This window comes from Xenopus laevis, chromosome 5S, assembly GCF_017654675.1.
Source record: "Xenopus laevis strain J_2021 chromosome 5S, Xenopus_laevis_v10.1, whole genome shotgun sequence".
In the NCBI taxonomy this organism is placed as follows: domain Eukaryota; kingdom Metazoa; phylum Chordata; class Amphibia; order Anura; family Pipidae; genus Xenopus; species Xenopus laevis.
Genome location: NC_054380.1, coordinates 82996309 through 83020130, shown reverse-complemented (window position 1 = coordinate 83020130; position 23822 = coordinate 82996309). Strand labels below are relative to the sequence as shown.

General features: G+C 38.4%; 1 pseudogene; it reads left to right on the top strand.

The window, feature by feature from the left end:
- Window positions 1-23822, top strand: part of LOC121394109 — a 45023-nt pseudogene that overhangs the window by 5025 nt on the left and 16176 nt on the right.

The window sequence follows — 23822 nt, the reverse complement described above, 5'->3', positions numbered from 1 at the left end:
AACAATGAAATCCTTCGAATTGAACAATTCAAAGTATTTTAATCCATCGATCGAAGGATTTTCCTTCGATCAAAAAAAGCTTAGAAAGCTTATGGGGAAGGTCCCCATAGGCTAACAATGGTGTTCGGTAGGTTTTAGGTGGCAAAGTACGTAGTCAAAGTTTTTTTTAACGAGACAGTACTTCGACTATAATGGTCGAATAGTCGAACGATTTTTAGTTCAAATCGTTCGATTCAAAGTCATAGTCGAAGGTCGAAGTAGCCAAAAAAAAACTTCGAAATTCGAAGTATTTTTCATTCTAATCCTTCACTCGAACTTAGTAAATGTGCCCCCACATATGCATGTAATATATATACTGTATATAATCTTCAGTGATATATACATCATAGTATGAAAATTACAATCAATCAACAATAAATAAGAAGCTGCAGCAGCACATTAAATTGCCCTCTCACTTTATAAAAGCAGATGTAAATCAAAACCTCTATTCAACCCTTTTGGGGCCAAGGTATCTAACCTATCTATCCACTGTACTTCAGCTTTTTTAAGTGCCAAAACACGATTAACACCACTCTTCAAGGGTGGGACATATTGAATGACTCCAAATCTCAGGTCAGTTGTATTGAAAGAATTAATGGTTGATCTATGTTGGGAGGACCTGTCTCTCACTTTCTGAGTAGTCTCCCCCACATATATCAAATTGCAAATCATTCTATTAGTATTAAGGTTGTTGAACTCTGACCCAACATGAACATATCGACATTGGGCACATCCCTTACATCGAGCGATTCGAGAGAAAAAAATCAGAAAAAAATCATACGATTTGGATTTTCACTCAATTTTATCGAGTTTTTACCCTCTCTGATTAAATCATGCTTTTTTTTAATAATAAATGAAATTGTGGATTCTAGTTTGCTCTGAGTTTTTTTTAAATAAAATAATCAGAAACAAATGGATTTTGATAAATAACCCCCTTTTTGTAATTTGTGTACAGGTGTACCTTCTATTAGCACCTACCTCTGGGATGTGTGCAACAGTCCTACAGCTTGTGTGTGTCTACGTGTTTGTATATTATATATAAGTTATATATATATTTTTTAAGTAGTATATACATGTTAATTGTTTTTGTTTTTTGTTCGTATTTGTGTTAGTATTTGCATTTAGTTGTATCCAGTTCTGTAGTTTTTGCAGAGTTAAGTATATTTGCCCATGCAAATAAACTGTTTTGGCACACAGTGCCTTATAGTAGTCGCCTCCACTGGGATTTCATACTTTGTTGTGGTATAGCAAACAGTTCTAGCCAAAGTGCTACCACTTTGATACAAAATTACACAACATATGTTGTGTAAATCAAATGGTAAAAAAAGTACATATTCATTCTGGGTTGAGAAAAAATGTGGGGAAATCATAAATATGCACTGTAGCAGTTAAAGCAGGCCTGGTGCAGGTGTTAAACTAAAAATACACCATGAGCGAGCATACAAAATATTCAGACACCTCCTATTAAAACTGAGGCTATTTATGTATGACTGACAGACCCCTTGTGACTGTTGGATTTTACATGGGGAATTTGTTTGTATGTGCAACTGTATAATATGAAATTAAGGGGGCAGATTTATCAAAATGTGAGTTTACCACAGACAAATTTTAATAAATCTTGCCCCTAGGTGAAAAAAATGAACCACAATCCATTTACCTTCTGAACTGCATACCTTGCCTTGCTCTATACCTCCTGTGTGATCAATGTACTATATTTACAGTACATTTATATATTTTCGAATTTTCCTCTTATAACAGTGTTAGGAGCATTCCTTAAAGGACAAGGAAAGATAACTAAAGAGTGAATCCCCACCTAGAGGCATAACTCCATGGATGTCATCGGTGCCCTGAAGTCTCCCTAGACACAACTTCTTTTCTTGATCTGAAATTTCATAGAAAAAAAAAGTACTTGTGAGCACTCTTTCACATAACAGACCGAAACACGGAAGTTTTGCGCATTTACTAACACGGCGCCATCTTTATGATGTGAACATAACAGAAATTGGTCGGGAGAGGACTGCGGGAGACAGGATCACTATTTAAAAAAAAACAAATCAGGTAGCAATCAGGTACAGGCAAGGATGGGATGCTCTTTTCAAATATTGGGGTATAACATACAACCGTTCCTTCTCCTTTAATAGGATGTTCCTCCAAAAACTTCTGCATAGAAAGAAAATGTATACAAAGACACTTTCCAAAAAGTAGAATTGGAGGCAGATTTTTTGCTCTTTGTTAATACCTCTCAGAAATTGCATCTCCTTCAGCAAAGATACCAGTTCTCGCAATTGTACAGTGTTATCCTCTTACTTTATGGGACTGTTAAAATACAAAATATGCAAGGTATTGATGTCTTGGCTGGAAGAGAGCTGACTGTCATTAAAATATACCTAGGAGAAATGACTTTCAATTGCATTTACTAGCATATCATTTAAAAAAAAAGTGTTTAATTCAAGTTGGAAAATTGCTTAGAATTACATTTTCAAGCACGTTGCAAAAGCATTTTGGGTTTCCCTACTTTTTAAACTGTAAGGTCATTGGACCAAACATTCGACTTTCCCTTCCCATGAAATTAATGTAAATTGTAGGTGGGAGAATATATACATTGTGTATAAATCCAATGTTTCCTCACCATTACAGATTACATATGTTTTCTCCCTCTTAGGATGTTTTGTAATATGCACTGGAGGATATTAAGCACTGGCAATAAAAGTGCCTTTTGTAACTTCTAAGCCTCCTATTTTGTAGTGATTACGAAATTAACTCCTGTCACTTTGAAATACTGATTTCAAAACTGAAACGGGTACATTTGTTTGTTACGACATTCCTTTATTTGGGAAGAATGTTGTGATCCTAATACCTTGCTGTGACTTTGACAACTCTAGATGAAAAATGCAAATGTGGAAATAGGTGCCAAAAGACCCAGTTTTATCTAGAGCTTGCCTTTGTGGCATTTCCTAACTTTTCCAGGCCGTCGGGTAAAATTAGCTTATATAAACGGTGCAGCCAAACCTCCACGTGATATTCGACAATGACAGGAGATCCTTGGGACAGCTGGACCAATTGTACAGCCTCATCCAATAGACAAACTCAACTCATTTTCTTTCTCCTCTTTGCTTTATCAAACTTAAAGGGGCTAATTAGATACACTGTAGTGATTGTAGTTTATGCCGTTTAGAGACATATAACAGTTTCCTATTTCAAGACAAAACTGAAGTTCTTCAAACTGAAGTAATTCATTCTTATTCTTCAATGAAACCTTTAATCATAGTTGCTTCTAATTCTTTTTAGATAACTTAAGCAAAATCGTGAATTATGCATCGCCCTTTATGGTTTCAATATCTGTATATATGTATGTATTTGTATTCATTATTCTACTATTCCGTATGCTACAGCAAGTCTACACATGTAAAATGCAAGAATTGTGTACAGTTTTCTGTCACTATATTATTGTGTTTTTGCCACCCTACCTTAGTAACTACACTAGGGTATAAATCAGGGGTGCCTTAAAAGTAGATCGGGATCTACCAGTAGACCTTTGGCTGGTGATCAGTAGATCTCAAGACACTGTCAACAAACAGCTTGTCTAAATCACCCTCCTGTTTCATGCTTTTCAATCAGATATTTGTGTTAAGGTTACATAAGAAATAGTGATGGGCGAATTTATTCGCCAGGCGCGAATTCGCGGCGAATTTGCACGTTTCGCCGCCAGCGAATAAATTTGCGAAACGCCCGCGAAAATTTGCGGCAAAAATTCCGAAAATTCCTAAAATTTCGAAAATTTTTCGAAAAAACGGACGCCGGCGCCAAAAACGGGCGCCGGCGTCGAGAAAAACGGGCACCGGCGTCAAAAACGGGTGCCGGCGTCAAAAACGAGACGCCGGCACCGTTTCGCAAATTTTTCGCCGTTCCGCAAACTTCGAGCGAAATTCGCGAATTTTTCGGCGAAGCGAAACGGCGCAAATTCGCCCATCACTAATAAGAAATAGTTGTTTGTAAAATAGAGCAATATCCATTTTCTCGTCAATCAATATAATGTTTAAGTAATATTTTCCATGAAACAGATGCTTTTATGCATGTAGATCATAATGGGACACATCCAGTTCTGGACTGAGAATCAAAATAGGCCCTGCCATTTCTCGTACACAGAGGCCCAAACAGCCCACAAAGAGGCCCAAACAGTCCCCCACCAGCCCACTAAGGTGTGACTTTCTATGGCATCTCAGAGCAGCCCCTCTGGCATTTGCCTGCACCCACAGATTGCCAGTCCAGGCCTGGACACATCATGAAAAGTAGACCCTGCATTAGTAAAGTATGGGCACTCCTGGTATAAATCATAGTTTTTCAAATGTTTTTACACTATCCAGTATGCCCCAGAGTATGACATTGTCACCCAGCTATTTGTTTAAATGTACCTCTGTATTTCTAACTGATCTAATCTAAAGCAATGTGCAGCTTGCTGCTAGGCCACTAGAAACTATTTTAGTTTTGTAACCAAAGTCTGAAACCTGATCTGGAAATTTCAGTGAATTCATGAACTGCCTGTTCCTGCCAGTCAATCTGCTGACGCACTTTAGCTTTTAATTGTTTCTTCCTGTTTTCTTTTACTCCTGCAGTTTCAATTTTATCTTGTTAAACCTCTGGATTATTTTGAATGAAACATGAATAGAGTTTAATACAGGAATTGTAGCTGGTAAACTAGAAATAGAGACGGCCGCAATTCTTATTCATATTTTCCAAACTTTCCCAATACTTAATGCATTGTCCTAGCAAAAACCAAATAAAAGACAAATATTTTTTTATTTTTTATATTTTTGAAATTATATTGCTAATAGTCCTGGTAACAACCATGTATAAACGTCACGGATTTAAAAAAAAAAAAAAAAAAAAAAAAAAACAATTACACAGAAGTAGCACAACTTGGAAACCAGTAGATTTTTTTTCCCGAATGTGCGGGTCTATGGGACACTTCCCATTTGCTATTTTTCAGGATTAATAGTTTTAGCTTGGTTAGAAACTTTCCAAATGGAGTGAAAATGTGGCACTCCATACTGTAAATGGAGACTTGTAGTTAAATACAACAGCCTTACCCTCCTGGTAGTTTTTTTCAGGAAGGAGTGGAAGTATTGATTTAGATAGGCCTTGTAAAGGGAGACCCATGTGTTGTATAGTCTAATTATAATCCTGTGAGATGGAATGATGCTTCTGTGCAAGTGCGGAAGAACAGAAAAGGTAGAGCAGCTGTTGCCACTCCACAACCATATTTCAGCTTCCCAGAACGCCAAACACTGCTGTGCAGCAATGGTTAATTGAAGGAACAATCTATTTCAATCAAATCGGTGCCTCTACTTTAATCAGATGTCTTGGAAATTGTATTACTAAAAATCCCACATAAAGGGCTAGGGGCAAATTCACTAACCTGGCTAACCCTAGCGAAAATTCGACAGCGTTAAGTCATTTTGCCACTTCGCCAATATACTAAAAAAGTCCCTGGCGAAAATTCGCTAGTGAAATAGATAGACTAGCGCAACTTTGCAGCCTAACACCAGGCGAAGTTGCACTCTGGCAAAGGGGCGAAACTACGCAAATTTAATAAATTTTTTATTTTTCTGTACGTTACCTCTTTCGCCAGAGTTTACTTCGCCAGGTCAGACCAGGCGAAATGCAATAGAGTTAATAGGAGTTGGTAAAAAAAAAATTTCTATGTCCCAAAAAACGCTGGCGTTTTTTACTTTTTATAGGGTGATAGCCTCCTTCCCCCCTAATTTTGTTAACGTATGGCACCTAAACTATACTGTGGGCACATGTGTAGGGCATTAGAACACATCTATATAATTTTATTAAGGTTCCCTGGCCTTGTGTAGTGTAATGTATTTGCTGCAGCATATACAGCCATTGTACTTTAACTGCACGCTGTACGCATTATTTGCATTATTTATTTGCTGCAGCATCCACATCCATTCAAACTTCTATTTCGCGCTGTATGCAAATTTCTGATTGCTAGCGTAACTTCGAACCGCTGATCGTAACATCGCTAGCGCAACTTCGCAAACGATCGGCAACATAGTAAGTAAGTAACATAGTAAGTAAGGTTGAAAAAAGACACATGTCCATCGAGTTCAACCTTTTTTTTTTTTATTTATTTTATTTTTTTTATTAACTACCTATCTGCCAGTTGATCCAGAGGAAGGCAAAAAACCCATCTGAAGCCTCTCCAATTTGCCTTAGAGGGGGAAAAATCCCTTCCTGACTCCAAAATGGCAATCGTACTAGTCCCTGGATCAACTCGGACTATGAGCTATTTCCCATAACCCTGTATTCCCTTACTTGCTAAAAAGCCATCCAACCCCTTCTTAAAGCTATCTAATGTATCAGCCTGTACCACTGATTCAGGGAGAGAATTCCACATCTTCACAGCTCTCACTGTAAAAAACCCCTTGCGAATATTTAGGCGGAACCTCTTTTCTTCTAATCGGAATGGGTGACCTCGTGTCAGCTGGAAAGACCTACTGGTAAATAAAGCATTAGAGAGATTATTATATGATCCCCTTATATATTTATACATAGTCATCATATCACCCCTTAAGCGCCTCTTCTCCAGCGTGAACATCCCCAATTTGGCCAATCTTTCCTCATAGCTAAGATTTTCCATACCTTTTACCAGCTTATTTGCCCTTCTCTGTACCCTCTCTAACACAATAATGTCCTGATTTAGTGATGGGGACCAAAACTGTACGGCATATTCTAGATGGGGCCTTACAAGTGCTCTATACAGTGGAAGAATGACCCCCTCCTCCCGTGACTCTATGCCCCTTTTAATACAGCTCAAGACCTTATTTGCCCTTGATGCTGCTGACTGGCATTGCTTGCTACAGCCAAGTTTATCATCTACAAGGACTCCAAGGTCCTTTTCCATAACTTGTGGTAACTTGTGGTAACTTGTGGTAACTTGTGCACAACTTCAGATCTTCGTGAATTTGCACAGCCCTGGCGAATCTACGCCTAGCGAAGTATGGCAAAGTCAATGCTGGCGCAACTTCGAAGATAAGTACATTTGCTAGTGTTACTGGGAACACTGATTGCATAAATGACTGTATGGCTTCAGTTACAAACCCTTCTCTTTAGGTAATCACTCAAGCACATATTTTATTGGCCAGATTTCTACATTGGGGAGAGAGTGCTAATATTTACTTTACACTTGAAAGCTTAGTATAAAGTTTGACAAAATGTCTCTGGTAGTTACTGTCTGTAATATGCTTGGAAAAGTTGTGCCAAACATTGCAATATTTCTTGCATACATGAAAGTAAAGTTAAAAAAAAAGTGGAACCCCAAAATTGTGTTACATGGCTACAAGTAGGTTTTTGATAAAGAGGGTTGAGTCTTAGTTAACTAGTTAGTTACATTAAAGGGGACGTGTCACCTTAGGAAATTATTCCGAATGTATTTCTATTGTGTTTTCACGCAAAATAAACTTTTACTGACAATATATAAATTATTTCAATCTTGTTCCTTCAGTCTTAGAATTCACAATTACAGCAAGCAGCTGCTTTGCATCATTCCAAAATCTTGTATGTGTCAGACTGGGGGACCTGACGCCCATAACCATGCCCTAGCTGCACAATTTAATGGTGAGGAGGGAGTGGGAAAGTGGGAATGTGAGGAGAGCAGAGATATCTAGGAAGTGGGAATGGAAAGTGAGGCATAGAGGTGGGACAAGCAATATATAATTGACAGCTGAGATTTATAAATATATTTTTTATAACTGTCATAGATATGTTAATAAAAAAATAAATTTGGGTTTCTTTGAAAAGGGATTTTATTATGCAACTTTTTGTTACCTATATATATATATATATATATATATATATATATATATATATATATATATATATATATATATCCTTCAGAATGGACCAGCACACCAGGTTTCCAAGTGATCAAATTTCTTTATTGCCATAACACTCATGCATGAGTGTTATGGCAATAAAGAAAATTTGATCACTTGGAAACCTGGTGTGCTGGTCCATTCTGAAGGATACACATTATTTTGACCAAAGCACCCACAAAGAAAAACAAAGGCAAGAGTGCAGGTACATTTATATATATATATATATATATATATATATATATATATATATATATATATATATATATATATATATATATATATATATATATATATATATATATATATAATTAAATAAATAGTTTGAGGAAGCGTGATCTTTAAAAAAGGCTGGACTTCAGTTTCTTTGCAGATGACAGGTGCCCTTCAATTTTCAAAATAAAATGGTGGTGTGTACTTAGATGCATTTTATTTTCCCTGATGCACTTAGTGGCCTATTTATTATGCTCTGTGGTGAATTTTGCTGTCAAAGACTTCTACATGACCTCGGCAGGTTTGAGATAGAGTACTTTTTTATTCGAACTCTTAACAGCATCGGGTTTTAATAAATCATAAAAAATTTGAGTTTTTTTTTTTCTACAAAAAAAAAACAGTTTTTCCCCTTTAAAACTCCAACCAGAAAGAATTGGGAGTTAAGTAAATGTCGGTAAAGAAACTAAAAAAGACCACTCCAACTCACCGCTCTTCCTCTTGGCCAGTGTCAACAGTGTCCCCACTGTAAGTACATCAAAACACTCCACAGGCAGACGACACTACTGGACAAAATTTATTTTGGCAAACTGCTGCAAACCGCCTAACGCGTTTCGGGATTAGATCCCTTAATAATACTCTCAAAGCCTATTATTAAGGGATCTAATCCGGAAACGCGTTAGGTGGTTTGCAGCAGTTCACCAAAATACATTTTGTCCACAAGTGCCTTCTGCCTGTGGAGTGTTAAATAAATAACCCTTTTAAACTTGTGATGTCGTTCCTCTCCTGCAAGCCAAACTGGGGACCCTAGATTTGTGTTTTTGCTGATCTGTGGAGTATGCAAGATAGGTAGATTTCAATAGATCTTTCATGTGCCAATGTGCACCTTTTGTGACCTTTTTACTGCCAGCTGCTATGCAGTTATACTAGTCAGGGATTACAGTTTGGAAGTTCTAATGACTATATACTGAACTGGGTAGAACCACATGAATGATCTTGAACATGAGCTGAACACCTCTAAATGAGAAATGATGCCATAATTCTATGTTAGTGTTTTGAAATCGGCATGCAATGGAGAAAGCAAGGTATTGATGTATGCATAACACATGCCAGCTAACACATGCCAGCCCAGCTATAGTCAGAGTCAGGTGATCCCACTGGTGTCTAATAAAAGGGCAGCCAAGTTTGGGAGTTTTACTTTGAAAGCAGCTAGTAAGTTGCAGGTAAAACTTAGTCCCTTTGTAAAATGTATAATTAAGCAATTGAATTCTTAATGAATCAGATGAAAATGGAGCATAGGACTGGCCAGATATGGGATGACTTTGACGTAGTTGGCCAGCTTAAATATATTGCAATATATGGACAAACAATCCCTGTGTTGTTTAAAGGGTAAGGCATTTTTCAGTAGCAGTATGCACAAAATGTCTCTGTCTTAAATATATTGATAATGGGTTGAGTGCAGAGGACTCTTGTAGTTGACTATATGCATAACACATTGCCAGTCCAACTTGTAAACTTTCTATGAATTCCTAGGCAGCAGAAAAATAAAAATAAAGACAGATATGTTACAACCTCGAAGCAGAGCACACCAGCTAGCATGGTTATTACTAAGAACAATATCCATTCAGGAGGATCAAGCCAAGATCCAAAGAAGACTGTTAAGAGTAAGTTCCCAATGAGTCCATCTTGTTGGACTATCATAGAACTATAAAATAAGTATGAGAGAAGTTATCTACTTAACATAAATGATTTCTGGGAAAGTATAGTTAATAGGTATTGTAAGTCCAAAAATTAAACGTTTCCATAAGGTAATGGGATAAAGTGCCTTATGCCTAATTAAAGGAACAGTAATACCAAAAAAAGTAAAGGATTTTAAAAGAAAGACAATATAATGTAGTGGTACCCCACACTGGAAAAACTGGTGTTTGCTTTAGAAAAACAACTATACTTTATATAAACAAGCTGCTGTGCAGCAATGGTTTGATTCAGCCTGAGCTGATCAGTGTGCGGCCAGCTTTAGTCTTCTATCTTGGCCAATCAAGTTATACACTGCCACCTCAATCCTTTATTTTAAGACTTTGGCATAACCTATTGATGGCCACAGCCCTTCCAGTACAAGGACAGAGCAAAGACATAGATCATAAGTAATGAGCTTTCCTCAACATTTTGTGGGATATGTCTGCATGATAAGTATGCGTTAGAGTGCTAGTTGTATGTAAGCACAATATTTTGAATGGGATTTTGGGTCCTTTATTAAATGACTTCTTAGTCTTTGGTTGGTACCTCACATGCAGTTATTTAAAAATGACATATGAATCTGAATCCATAAGTATGTTGCGTTCTTTCTTTAAAAGTGGGCGTAGTTAGTACAAGATGAAAAATTATTAGGAGTGGCTCTGATAAAGGTCATTGACCCAATAATCAGGTTGCATTTTTACACACTGGAAATTACTGAAATATGAATTCTAATAATTCAATAGATTACCTATAACATTCTTAAATGTAATGATAATGCTAATTTCCCTTTAATAATTCCCTTTAATATACTGAAACAACATAATACTGTACTCCTGAACATATGGTTTCGATTTATACTTGCCCCTTGCACCCTTTGTAGCCAGAACTCAAGCCTCATCCAGAGGCCAATAAAATAGCAGCACTGACTATTCGTGCTTTATAATAAAACAATTGATAGTGCAGGTATGGGGTCTATTATCCAGAAACCTCAGAAATATGGGAAGGCCGTCTCCCATGGAATCCATTATAAGAATCTGCGATCTCTGTAAGCTGAGAGATCGGTATTTCTGCGCAAGCGCAGTTGGAGCAGTTTGCCGGTTTGCGACAACTGCACATGCGCAAAATTACACGGAAATTGACGATCTCTCAGTCAGCTTACAGAGATCGCGGAAGATGGATGTGTGCAACTCCACTGGAAGAATCTGCACTGAGGGGTAAGTATGGAGTACGGGGCATCTCCCCGGGAGGGTAGTTAGCCTGGGGGGAGGAGGGAGGGTGTCTACCTGGGGTGGGGGATACGTTTGTTTTTTTACGAACAGGTTGATTTCTCCTTTAACTCAAAGGTGAACAACCCCTTTAAGCTGCTAGTCACAGTTTCTCCAAGAGACCTGCTTATCTTAGATTGTTACAAATGTATCTAAGTGCACCTGCCATTAAGTCAATTAAGTTTTAGAAATGTTGTATCTTTTTCTGGCTGTTCAGTGCAGAAGATCAAAGAGAAAGTTGGGACATTTCAGTAACAATCTGGGACTGTGGGTTGAGCTGTCAAAATCGGGACTGTCCTATGAAAAACAGGACAGTTGGGAGGTATGTCATAGTAGTAGTTATAAAAACATCTGTGACCTTTGTCTTTTCTTCGACAAAAAACAATTAGCATTGTAGCTGGGGGTTGTTGATTTGTGATTCCCCGAATAGTTCTAATATCTGTAGGGACTGGCCAAAGCAAATCATAGGCCCTGGTTATTTTGCATGCTCGTCTTGATGCGTGTCTTGCTCAATTAGTATTGTGTATGCAGCACCATCTAGTGGTTACAGTACATAAAATGTAGCGCACATCTTATTAATATTTCTTTTATACAGGATCCCTTATCAGGAAACAGGTTATTCATAAAGCTCTGATGGGAAGGCCATCATTTTAAACAAATTATTCCAATTTTTCAAAAATTCTTTTTTCTCTGTCATAATAAAACAGTACATTCTAATTGATGGCAACTAAGCTATAGTCATATCATACTAAGCTGTATGAATCCGTATCTATGGCAAAACAATCCTATTTGGTGTAAATGATTTTTAGCAGACTAAAGGTATGGTGATCCAAATTATAGAAAAATCCCTTTTTCAGAAAACCCCAGGTCCTAAGAATTCTGCATAATATTTCCAGTAACGTACACATTAATGTTCTCAATTGATATCTTGTTACTAACCATACTTGTATCAGATTGAAAGTGGATGAAAGATGCAATAATCCCAACCATAAATATTGCCTTTTCATCTTGGCTGCAGAATTACTGTATGTTGCATACATTGTTTTGGGCATGCTAGTCTGTAAGAATAGAATTTTGGGAGAATAAGGCCTATCTCTTTAGGGCCAGGTGCCCACTTCAGTCATTAATGCTTTGTAGTTTGTACTAGCAATGATGAAACAAAAAGAACACAAAGGATTGCAGAGTTGCTGACATAGAATTAGTCCTGGAGGAAGCAACCACACCATTGCTGTTATATATGTATGTTTAACATGTTTCCCTAGACTTCAGTGTCTATCTATAACACTGGAACAACTAACAGAACATGAACTAGGGTTAAGCAGATGAGGCACATGCCTAGGGGCCACACAGTGGGGGGGGGGTGGTTCTAGGGGCTGGTACTTTGTTTTAATTATTATTATTGACCACCCATATCTCCAAGCTCCATCATTTAAGCAACCCCTCATCTCTGCTCACTTCCACTAACAAAACAAAAACAGCCAACTGCTGCATGAAGACAGAATGAAGAGCAACAGACACTGAGAGAGGAATAGTGAACATTAACTTGATTATTTCAGAATCGGTACAGAATTTTTCATTGATTGTATTTAGAAAGTTTCTTATTTCAGTATGATTAAGCTTATATTACATTTTCATTTTCGCAATAGATCCCCTTCAGAAATATAAATTTTATTATTACCTGTGGTGGGTGTGGTTTAAAAAGCAGATGGGACTTGATAATGGAAGAAAGGCCAAATGCAAAAAACTGCCCTTGTAATTAGCTATTCCAACAACTAAATGCAGTGAAATATGGAACTTCACCTCTACAAAGCTGGACAGCACTAATCTTGAATAAAGTAAATAGGTGATTTTTTTAAGTGTCGTTTCCCTCTTAGGCCATATCAATGAGCATATTGTTAATAACATTGTGTACATAGGCAGGGCAGCCATCAGACTTTGGGGTCCTGTACAAGGTGACCAGCACTGGCATTGTGCTACTGTACATAGTACAGTAGAGTGGAGTGGTCCTGATAGGTCTCCTACCCTGCCATACTCTGCCTTCCTTACACTGCCTGTGTGTGTCATACTTTGCCTGCTCTGCCTGTGGTGAACCTTGTGGGGGCTTGTTTGCATTTGGAAATGCTTAATTGCAGGTCCCCAAGGTGTTTAATCGTGTGCTGGGGGGTGCTGTGTTATCCTCAGGGGAAGAAGAGGCATATGGATTTAAGGGCACATCTTAATATGACAAACTTTTTCCACATTTGAGTTATAAGTGAAATCCCTGTAGTGAGCACCAACTTTTTTTTTTTTTTTTTTCTACCTCCATTAATGTGAGTATCATCATTCTTGTAATAACATGGGTGTAGTTTAAAGTAGGTGTGGTTTAAAAATGGGGAGTGGTCAACCCTGGCTTCCATTATTGGCCCTCCACCACGTAGGTCAGAAAAAGTCCAGCCCTTGGTGCCATAGAAATTGGAAAGCACTGCTTCAAGCCCTGCCCACTATAAGCCCCACCCCTTTTGGGCTTTTTGGGGGGCTGTCCTTACTAATGTCAGGAAGAGTGGAAGGTATGAATTTACTGTTAATTAAAGGGGTTGGATAAGATCTTATTTGTGACTATACCGAAGAACCTATGCTGATTAAAATTAGGGGTCCCCAGTTACTAGGAGGTGTTTCATATAAATGTTAAGAAAATGTAAATTGCAAGACTAATTTTTTACATTAACCTTTCAGAAGTGACAGATAGGGATCTGCATTTGAATGCATTCTTTGCCTGTATTTTACGTTTAGCCCAATGTTATTTATGATGTTATTTTGTTTGTTTTCCCCGTTTCAGCCAAGTTATTAACAGATCATCTAGAAAGTTTAACAAGATAGATGAGAAAGACATAGTAAATCACAGTTCTTTGATGTCTCTTTTGCTTGGAACACACGTTTGAGGACAAATACATGAACTCTCTGTACCGCACAAAGTAATATATGCTATTTCCTGCACTTATAAATCTTCTAGCAGTCATAATTCTGTGACTATGTGACTATGACTAAACTGTAGACAAACTGCAAATCATTGTGATGCCGTTTTTTAATAATTTACAATTTTCTCTCCTCCATTTGTTTTCATTTTAAAATACCTTGTATATACATTCTAGCCCCTAGATGTCACAATGCACCAATCTGACCAGCAAGCAATGGCCTTGTAATGCTAAAATAGTCATTTGTTCTCCAAAATCACAGGCAATGGCTGATTTTATTCTGCTTTAGTACAAAACAAGATATTGGCCCTCATTCAATTCAATTGCATAGGTTTAATATTTGTGCTAGGACAGTGTCTCATAGCAACCAATCATGTGTTTTAATTCTACCCCCTCTTAAAAAAAGGCAGTCACAGCCTGATGATAACTTGGTCTGGGTTAAAGTGATACTGACATATTTAGAAGAATATTTATCAAAGCAGCGATCCCCAACCTTTTTTGCACCATGGACCAGTTTCAAGCCAGACAATTTTTACAAGGACCAGGGGGGTGGGGGGATGTAAATGTGTCGAAACAGTATTTTGGTCCTTATCACGATCAGTAGAAATCAAAAGGATGAGACAACTAAACACCTCTTCTTCTGGGCGACAAACTCCCCGAACTGCCTCCGTGTGTCTTACCATCCGCTATAATGAAAAGTTGCCTGCGCTAAAGCACACACGGCGCTTTATTTTCGGAAGTCGCCTGAAGTTTCTTTGTGAGGTATATAGCGGATGGGAAAACATGCGGAGGCAGTTTGGGGAGATTGTTGCCCAGGAGAAGAGGCGACTAAATCTCCCCGTATCTCCTTGTGTGGACTAACCCTAAAGGATTATTTCTGCTATAGAGAGCTCAAGGACCCTATTGACAGCAGAACATGTGCCATGGGTTAATAGATGCAAGCTGACAGTAACACCCAACACTGGGGGGAAATGACAAAAGAACAACCTTCTTTTCATTGGGGTTGACTATAGTATTCTCTCTATGGCTCATATAAAACTATATTTTTACCTAGCTATGGGTTTCATAAATGGCCATTGTTTTTGTCTGTAAATGGTCTTCTACACCAATACTGTGCTGTTTCACAATAAAAAGTCAGCATTGGGCATGGTTTAATGCCAGAGCACCATAGCCTGTATAAATAGGGGAACCACCAACCAAAAGTGTGAGGCAGTGTTAACACTCCATGCATAACATAAGCAGAAACCATTCCAAGTCAATCAAAACTTGTTTAGAGATCTACCACTACACCGTAAAAGCATAGGTAGCATGAAATTGTAAAAGTGCCCTTTGCCATGTTTCTAGAAAGTTAAATATTTTCGATGTTCTTAAAGTTTTATTCTTTGTTCATACTAAAATGACCTTTAAGAACTGTAATTTCAAGTTATCGAGGCACCAAATTTATTGCTTCTGAATTGGTTTCCATTAGGGTGCTGTGAACAGTTGTAAAGTAGAGCCTAAATGCACTGTATATGCGGGGGAGCAATGTTCGAATGTTCATGTTTGAAGTTAGCTTACAAGAAGGTATTATGCTCTGTTTTCTGGTATATCATATTATATTATTATGACGTCTGATTCAGGTGTGAGTGTGTCTGTATGTGTCTAGGCTAACATGTATGTATGTATTTATATTTTTATTTGTATAGAGCTCCTTGAGGGCAAAGCATTGTACAGCAAAACAATAAATTAGTAGTAACAAACAATAAGTTGCTGCATTAATAAGTCACAATAAGTGCATTTTTAGAAACACAACTCACATAAATATAAAATATAATTAAAATACAGATTAAGTGCTCAGTGTCAAGGAGACAAAAGGATGAAGGACCCTACCCCATGGGGCTTACAGTCAATGGGAAGGTAACTTACGTACACAATTCGGAGAGGTATTAAAGGGCTGTAGGTTACAGTGGGTGACACTGTTATATAAGTGCCAGTTCCCTGTTCAGGTGTTATCTATGTGCTCCCAGAGGTAGACATTGAGTTTTGTTTTAAAAACATTGAAGTAGGATTCTCTCCGGAGAGATTCAGGAATGGCATTCCAAATATAAGGAGCCGCAAGAGAGAAGGGTTTGACAGCAGTAGTAGTGGGGGGTGCAACCAAGCAATTGCGTGAGTGGAGGTTTCAGCCAGGAACATATAGAGAAACAAGAGATGAAATCTAATTAGGTGCAGAGGAATGGAGGGCTTTGAAGGTGTTGAGGAGGAGTTTATAAGTTATTCTTTGTTCATGATAAGGACTTCAGCAGGGGAGGGGTCTGTACCCTTTTGGATGAGAGAAGGAGAATTCTGGCAGAAGTATGTAATACAGGCTGTAGAGGGGAGAGATGGAAGTTAAGGAGGCCAGTTAATAGAAGGTTACAATAATCTAGTCGGGATAGGATGAGAGCATGTATGAGATTTTTGTCTCTAGCAGGAAAAAGGAAAGGACGGATTTTCAGTATTGCGTAAGAAAAAGTGACAGGTTTTGACAGTGGTGTTAATATGATCAGAGAAGGAGTCAAAGATTACCTCCAGACAGTGCTGAGTTGACAGGGTTAATGAGCATGCCATCACTAGAGATAGTAAAAAGGGCAGTAGGACGGAAGATATACCGCACTTCTAACAACCATTGCTTCCGAGGATGTAGGATGCCAGGCACGATGGGGCATATTTGGTGGACGTGCCCGAGGGTTATTAGATTCTGGAGGAGGGTCTATCAATTAATATTTTCGGTTTTTCAAATTAATCTAAGGCAGCACCCTTACGAAGCCTTAATGGGACTACCTCCTACAAATATCCCGAAAATTCATTGTAAATTGTTGAATCACATATTCTTGGCGGCCAGACAAACAATAGCGAAATGCTGGAAGAGCCCCAAAAAATTACACTATGTTTAAAAATAAGGTCGATTGGATATACGTGAATGAAAGGCTTTCGGGGTTGGCCACGGACAGGTTACAGACGATTAACAAAATTTGGCAACCCTGGATTAGGTATAGGCAGGGCCGCCATTAGAAATCACGGGGCCCCGTACAACAAAATTTTTGGGGCCCCCTGGGCCCCGCCCACACTGACGACCAAGCTCCGCCCCATATCCCGCCCACATCGCAGTTAAAAGACCACACAGACATCAGCGCTAAAAAAGTAACCCCCCCCCACACAAGTTGTAAAAAGCTATTGATGGTCAGGGCCCCCTTATAAAAAAATTGGGGCCCCAAAAAAAAAAAAATTTAATTTTTTTTTTTTTAAAAACATTGGTGGCAGGGGCCCCCTGTTAAAAAAACTTGGGGCCCCAACAAAAAAAAATGTAAAAAAAACTAAAAAATAAACAAACATTGGTGGCAGGGGCCCCCTTCTAAGTTAAAAACAAATTGGGGCCCCAAAAAAAATTTGAAAAAAAATTAATTTTTTTTTGAAAAAAAAAAAACATTGGCGGCAGGGGCCCCCTTATAAGTTAAAAACAAATTGGGGCCCCAAAAAAAAATTTGAAAAAAAATTAATTTTTTTTTGAAAAAAAAAAAAAACATTGGCGGCAGGGGCCCCCTTATAAGTTAAAAACAAATTGGGGCCCCAAAAAAAAAATTTGGAGAAAAAAAAATTTTTTTGAAAAAAAAAAAAATGGTGGCAGGGGCCCCCTTACAAGTTAAAAACAAATTGGGGCCCCAAAAAAAATTTAAAAAAAAATAATTTTTTTTTGAAAAAAAAAAAAAAAACTGGTGGCAGGGGCCCCCTTACAAGTTAAAAAAATTTGGGGCCACCAAAAAGAAAATTAATTTTTTTTTTAAAAAAAAACCCCCAAAAAAACAATGGTGGCAAGGGGCCCCTTACGAGTTAAAAAAAAAATTGGGGCCCCAAAAACAAAAGTTTTAAAAAAAAGATTGGTGGCAGGGGCCTATAGAATATTAAAATAATACATTGGTGGCCAGGGGATTAAAAAAAAAAAAAACCACAAACTGGTGTTCAGTAGAATTGAACTCATGGCTTCAGTACTTCAACTTCGCCTCCTTTCGTGACTTCGGGTCTTTTCACCGCTTCAGGACTTCGGCTTCGGCTGTTTTCGTGACTTCGGGTCTTTGCGCTGCTTCAGGACTTCGGCTTCGGCTGTTTTCGTGACTTCGGGTCTTTTCGGCGCTTCGTGACTTCGGGACTTCGGCTTTTTCCGTGACTTCGGGTCTTTCGTCGCATCGGCTTCGGCTTTCGGCACTTCCGCATTCGGCACTGAAGAGGCAAGACGTACGGCTCGGGCGCTCGTAAGGGGGGCCCGGATCTTCAAAAAAATGCAGCGCTGCCGGGCCCCCCTTCATGCCCGGGCCCGGTACGCTTGTCCCCCCTGTCCCCCCCTGATGGCGGCCCTGGGTATAGGTTTAATGGCACAGTCTTGGGTGGCATTTGACGGGTTACGATAGCAGGGCAGTCAGGCACTCTATATGCACTTGATTTCCATACTCAGTCCATGGTAACTGGGTCTCCTCCTTTTTTTTCTTTTAGTGTTTTCTGCTTGATTTGTGCTATGATGTTAAACTGTTGACACTATTGTTGAATAGAAAACAGTGGTTCGCATTTATACATAAAATGTAGTTCTGTATCATGGCCGATACCTAACATTCTGTGAATGTATCGGGATTACGTATATTGATGTTAACAGAATGTAATTTGATTTTATATTTCTGTGAGAAACTACACAAATAAAAATATTTAAAAAAAAAAAAAGGGCAGTAGGACCAGGCTTAGGTGAAAGGATGATTAGTTCAGGTTTTGTTAGGTTGAGTTTGAAGTGGCGCTGGTTCATCCATCTGGAGATAGCTAGGAGGCAGATTTGAGCCTCAGTTTCAGCTGTTAATGAAGGGGTGAATAAATATATTTGGGTATCATCAGCATACAGGTGATAAGTAAAGCCAAATGAACGGAGGCGGTCTCCCAAAGTGTAGTGAACAGAGAACAACAACGGACCAAGTACAGTGCCTTGCCATTCATTAAAGGAGAAATCAACCTGTTGATTTCTCCTTTAAGTGAAACTGGCGATGAGGTTTTGTTAGCATAGGAGACAGTGAATGATCCATTAGAAAGGTAAGAAGAAAGCCAACTACACAGCTCAGGTTTGTAGAGCATGTCCCTTGCATTCCTTGGGGTAGTGTTAATAGAACAGAGCCAGGAAGCAGTTAGGATGTAAAGACCTGAAATATATGGGAAAAATAAAAATACACGGACTGAGATATTGTAAAATAAAGCAGCTGCAAACATATTTAAACACTTTTGCAATGTACCTTATTGGGAGTATAGTGGCCCTATCAGGCAGAACACAATAAAAGTGACCATTGGTTTTTCTGTCTGCACTGATAGATATGAGGATGCAGTTCTATCTCTAAAGAGCCAATCACAGTGGCCTGGCATAGATCCTTATATGTTAGATATGAATAATGTTAGTAACTCTCTATATCAAAAGGAAAGCTATTGGATTTATAAATTACAAACCCTTGCTCCACATTGTCTTAACGAATTATCAGATTTTGTTGTACTTTAAACTGTTTCAGTTACATATTTTGCAATCTCTACTTATGGATATTTACATATATACAGTTGCCCCCTTCCTGATTTCTTATTCTTTTGCATGTTTGTCACACAAAATGTTTCTGATCATCAAACACATTTAACTATTAGTCTAAGATAACACAAGTAAACACAAAATGCAGTTTTTAAATGAGGGTTTTTATTATTTAGGGAGAAAAGAAATCTAAACCTGTGTGAAAAAGTAATTGCCCCCTGAACCTAATAACTGGTTGGGCCACCCTTAGCAGCAATAACTGCAATCAAGCATTTGCGATAACTTGCAACGAGTCTTTTACAGCGCTCTGGAGGAATTTTGGCCCACTCATCTTTGCAGAATTGTTGTAATTCAGTTTTATTTGAGGGTTTTCTAGCATGAACCGCCTTTTTAAGGTCATGCCACAACATCTCAATAGGATTCAGGTCAGGACTTTGACTAGGCCACTCCAAAGTCTTCATTTTGTTTTTCTTCAGCCATTCAGAGGTGGATTTGCTGGTGTGTTTTGGGTCATTGTCCTGCTGCAGCACCCAAGATCGATTCAGCTTGAGTTGACGAACAGATGGCCGGACATTCTCCTTCAGGATTTTTTGGTAGACAGTAGAATTCATGGTTCCATCTATCACAGCAAGTCTTCCAGGTCCTGAAGCAGCAAAACAACCCCAGACCATCACACTACCACCACCATATTTTACTGTTGGTATGATGTTCTTTTTCTGAAATGCTGTGTTACTTTTACGCCAGATGTAACGGGACGCGCACCTTCCAAAAAGTTCAACTTTTGTCTCATCGGTCCACAAGGTATTTTCCCAAAAGTCTTGGCAATCATTGAGATGTTTTTATAGCAAAATTGAGACGAGCCTTAATGTTCTTTTTGCTTAAAAGTGGTTTGCGCCTTGGAAATCTGCCATGCAGGCAGTTTTTGCCCAGTCTCTTTCTTATGGTGGAGTCGTGAACACTGACCTTAATTGAGGCAAGTGAGGCCTGCAGTTCTTTAGATGTTGTCCTGGGGTCTTTTGTGGCCTCCAACAGAGGGCAATCGTTTCTGTTGTAATCTATGACACATCCAACAGATGGCGATCTTTACAACTATACCACACACTATAGCCAACATATGCCGCTTTCTCTAACTATAGTCTATAGTCTATAACCCAGTGATCCCCAACCAGTAGCTCGTGAGCAACATGTTGCTCTCCAACCCCTTGGATGTTGCTCCCAGTGACCTCAAAGCAGGTGCTTATTTTTGAATTCCAGGCTTGGAGACAAGTTTTGGTTGTATAAAAAACAGATGTACTGCCAAACAGAGTCTCAATGTAGGTTGACAATCCACATAGGGGCTACCAAATGGCCAATCATAGCACTTATTTGGCAACCCAAGATCATTTGTTATGCATGTGTTGCTCCCCAACTTCTTTTACTTCTGAATGTTGCTCACGGGTTCAAAAGGTTGGGGATCCCTGCTATAACCAATCAATGGTGATCTCTTCAATTACAATCTACTTTATAGCCAACAGATGGCGACCTCTCCTATTGCAACTTCTATTTTAATTCTTGACTTAACCAATAGGCGAGGCTAATGAGAATGTTGCCACATACATATATTTACCAAATGACTTTTTTTTTTATAATTATGGTGATTTTATACCTCTTTGAAGAGTTACAATGTGCCATTTGATTGGATTAGTGGAAGAGTTTATATGCTGAGAACTTCCCACGCCAGTCACTTGAATTTAAGAAGCTGCTCGGATGAGTAGTGAAACTTCTTCATTGATTACTCAGCAAGTCCAGTTGTTTTAGATTGACCTATACTAGATATACCATGACCTGGATGAATGAAAATCTTCATAGTAATATACATGAATGCTTCCCATTCCGATAACTACAGGTTTCTGAACCATGAGCCGGGCCTTAGTACATGGGTATACTCACACAATTGCACCTGTGAAACCATAATTGGAGGGCAGTACAGAGCAATCCACTAGTGCAATTAGGACGGACGTGCTTGACAACATCAGCAAGTTACTAGAGCTGGAGTGCTTTCATTCATTAAGCACCTTTTTTCTTGGAAACTGTGCTCTGTATTAAAGGTATTGTAAAAATAAAAACTGGGTAATTAGGCTGTGCAAAATAAAAAATGTTTCTAATACAGTTAGTTAGGAAAAAATGTAATGTATAAAGGCTGGAGTAACTGGATATCTAACATAATAGTCAGAGCACTACTTCCATTACATTTTTGGCTAACTAGCTATATTAGAAACATGTTTTATTTTGCACAGGCTATCTATTTACACAGTTTTTATTTTCACATTGAACTGTTCCATTAAACATAAAGGGCAGGTGATTACTCAGGATACACATCCTTGGTGAAAACTGGAACCGAATGGACCGATCTGTGGACTGATCATTTGAATTAGTCATTTAGCTGGGAAAAAAAAATAAGTTACAGTTTCTAACAGTTCATTAAAAATGTAAATCTCTGCCAAAGCAAAGAGTTCTTGTGCCCGAAATCAACAGCTGCAACGGGCCAGCCACACTGTGTGCATGGGAAACAGTTCACTCATCCGTAACAGATACTGTCAATACAACAGGATTTCTGTCACTACTCATTATTGAGTCTGGCTCAGTAATCAAATCAACTACAAAGCATAACCTTGTCGTTTTCTATCATGGGACAAAAGGCAGAGTCAGGCTGTAGGTTCATGGAACCAAAAGACACACAGCTTCGTTCTCATACAACTAACTGTGCGTGTGGTTTCTCTAAAAATCCAGGACAGCAATTGGAGGTGCTGCTGAAAACATAGATTACCTTGTAGTTGCAGTTCAGCAACAGTTTGGAGATTGTGGATGTTTTAAAGTAACCTTAAAATAAAATGCAGTGCTTTTTAGCACTTTTGCAATTTACATTATTTATTTTTTCGTTTTAGGGGCAGATTTATTAAGGGTCAAATTTCAAAGTACAAAAAACGTCAAAATTCGACCATCGAATTGAAAAACGTCAAATTTGGCAATCCTACGATCGAATATTAACTCTTTCGAATCGAACGATTAGAACGATTTTAGCGTACGATTGAAGGATTTTTATTCAATGTGTAAGGTTTGTTGAAGGTCCCCATAGGCTAACATAGCAATTCGGCAGGTTTAATTTGGCGGAGTATTGAAGTCGAAGTTTTTTTAAAGAGACAGTACTTCAATTATCGAATGGTCGAATATTCAAAAGATTTTTACTTCGAATCGAAGTCGAAGTAAATTCCAAGTCGTAGTATCCTATTCGATGGTCGAAGTATCCAAAAGATTACTTTGAATTCCGAACTTTTTGTACTTCGAAAATTCACTTGAAATTCACTTTACCTATAAGTCATGTTTATTTTCTGGTGTCAGTTTCTCTTTAAGTTTTTATGAACTGCCAATAGTATTCATGTAACAATGGTACCACCTGTTGGTCAGTTATTACCTGTAATTGTAGAAGGAAGAAGGAAAATAGAGAATTGTTGTGTTGTTGCTCTGCTCAGGAAGGATGTTAGAAGAGCATTTAAGTGGATATTATACAGTATTTATAGAGACTGCCTTGTCACCTGTTATTAGCGGTGAGTTTGGCCTGGCACTAAGTAGTCATTGTAATCAGAAGAGTTAGTAGATTTTTTAACCCCTGATTCCGTATGGGGAAACTGTAGGCAATGAGCCCTATTTTAATCATGCTGTAAGATTGTAGAAATCTCTTTAGGGAATACAGTTTAACTTTCAGAAAATAATTACATGCTTTCTGAACACTATGTATTATTACATGTCAGCAAACACAACATAATGGTCCTTTCAACTACTGTTTGTTTTCTGAGCAGTTTAATGAAAGGTTTGCTATGAATGTCAGTATGGCACAAGTGCATAACAATAGCGCCATGTTAAACGCAAATATTCTTTTAGTTTCCTTTTAGGTCTAAACGTGTTCAGGGACAGAACTACAGGGGACTGCAAAGCCTTCAGACATGGTCCTGGTTGGAGACCACAGCAGCAGATATAACATAGTAAAACATGTCAGCCACCAGCCCAGCTTTGCAACCCAGCATTTCAGGCACAGGTATGGGGATCAGGGACCCCTTTAGGGGATCAGGCTGGTTGGGGAGGAGGCCCTTTTGTATATTTCTCACTCAAAATAAAAAACAATAGTTGTGTTGTTGCATTT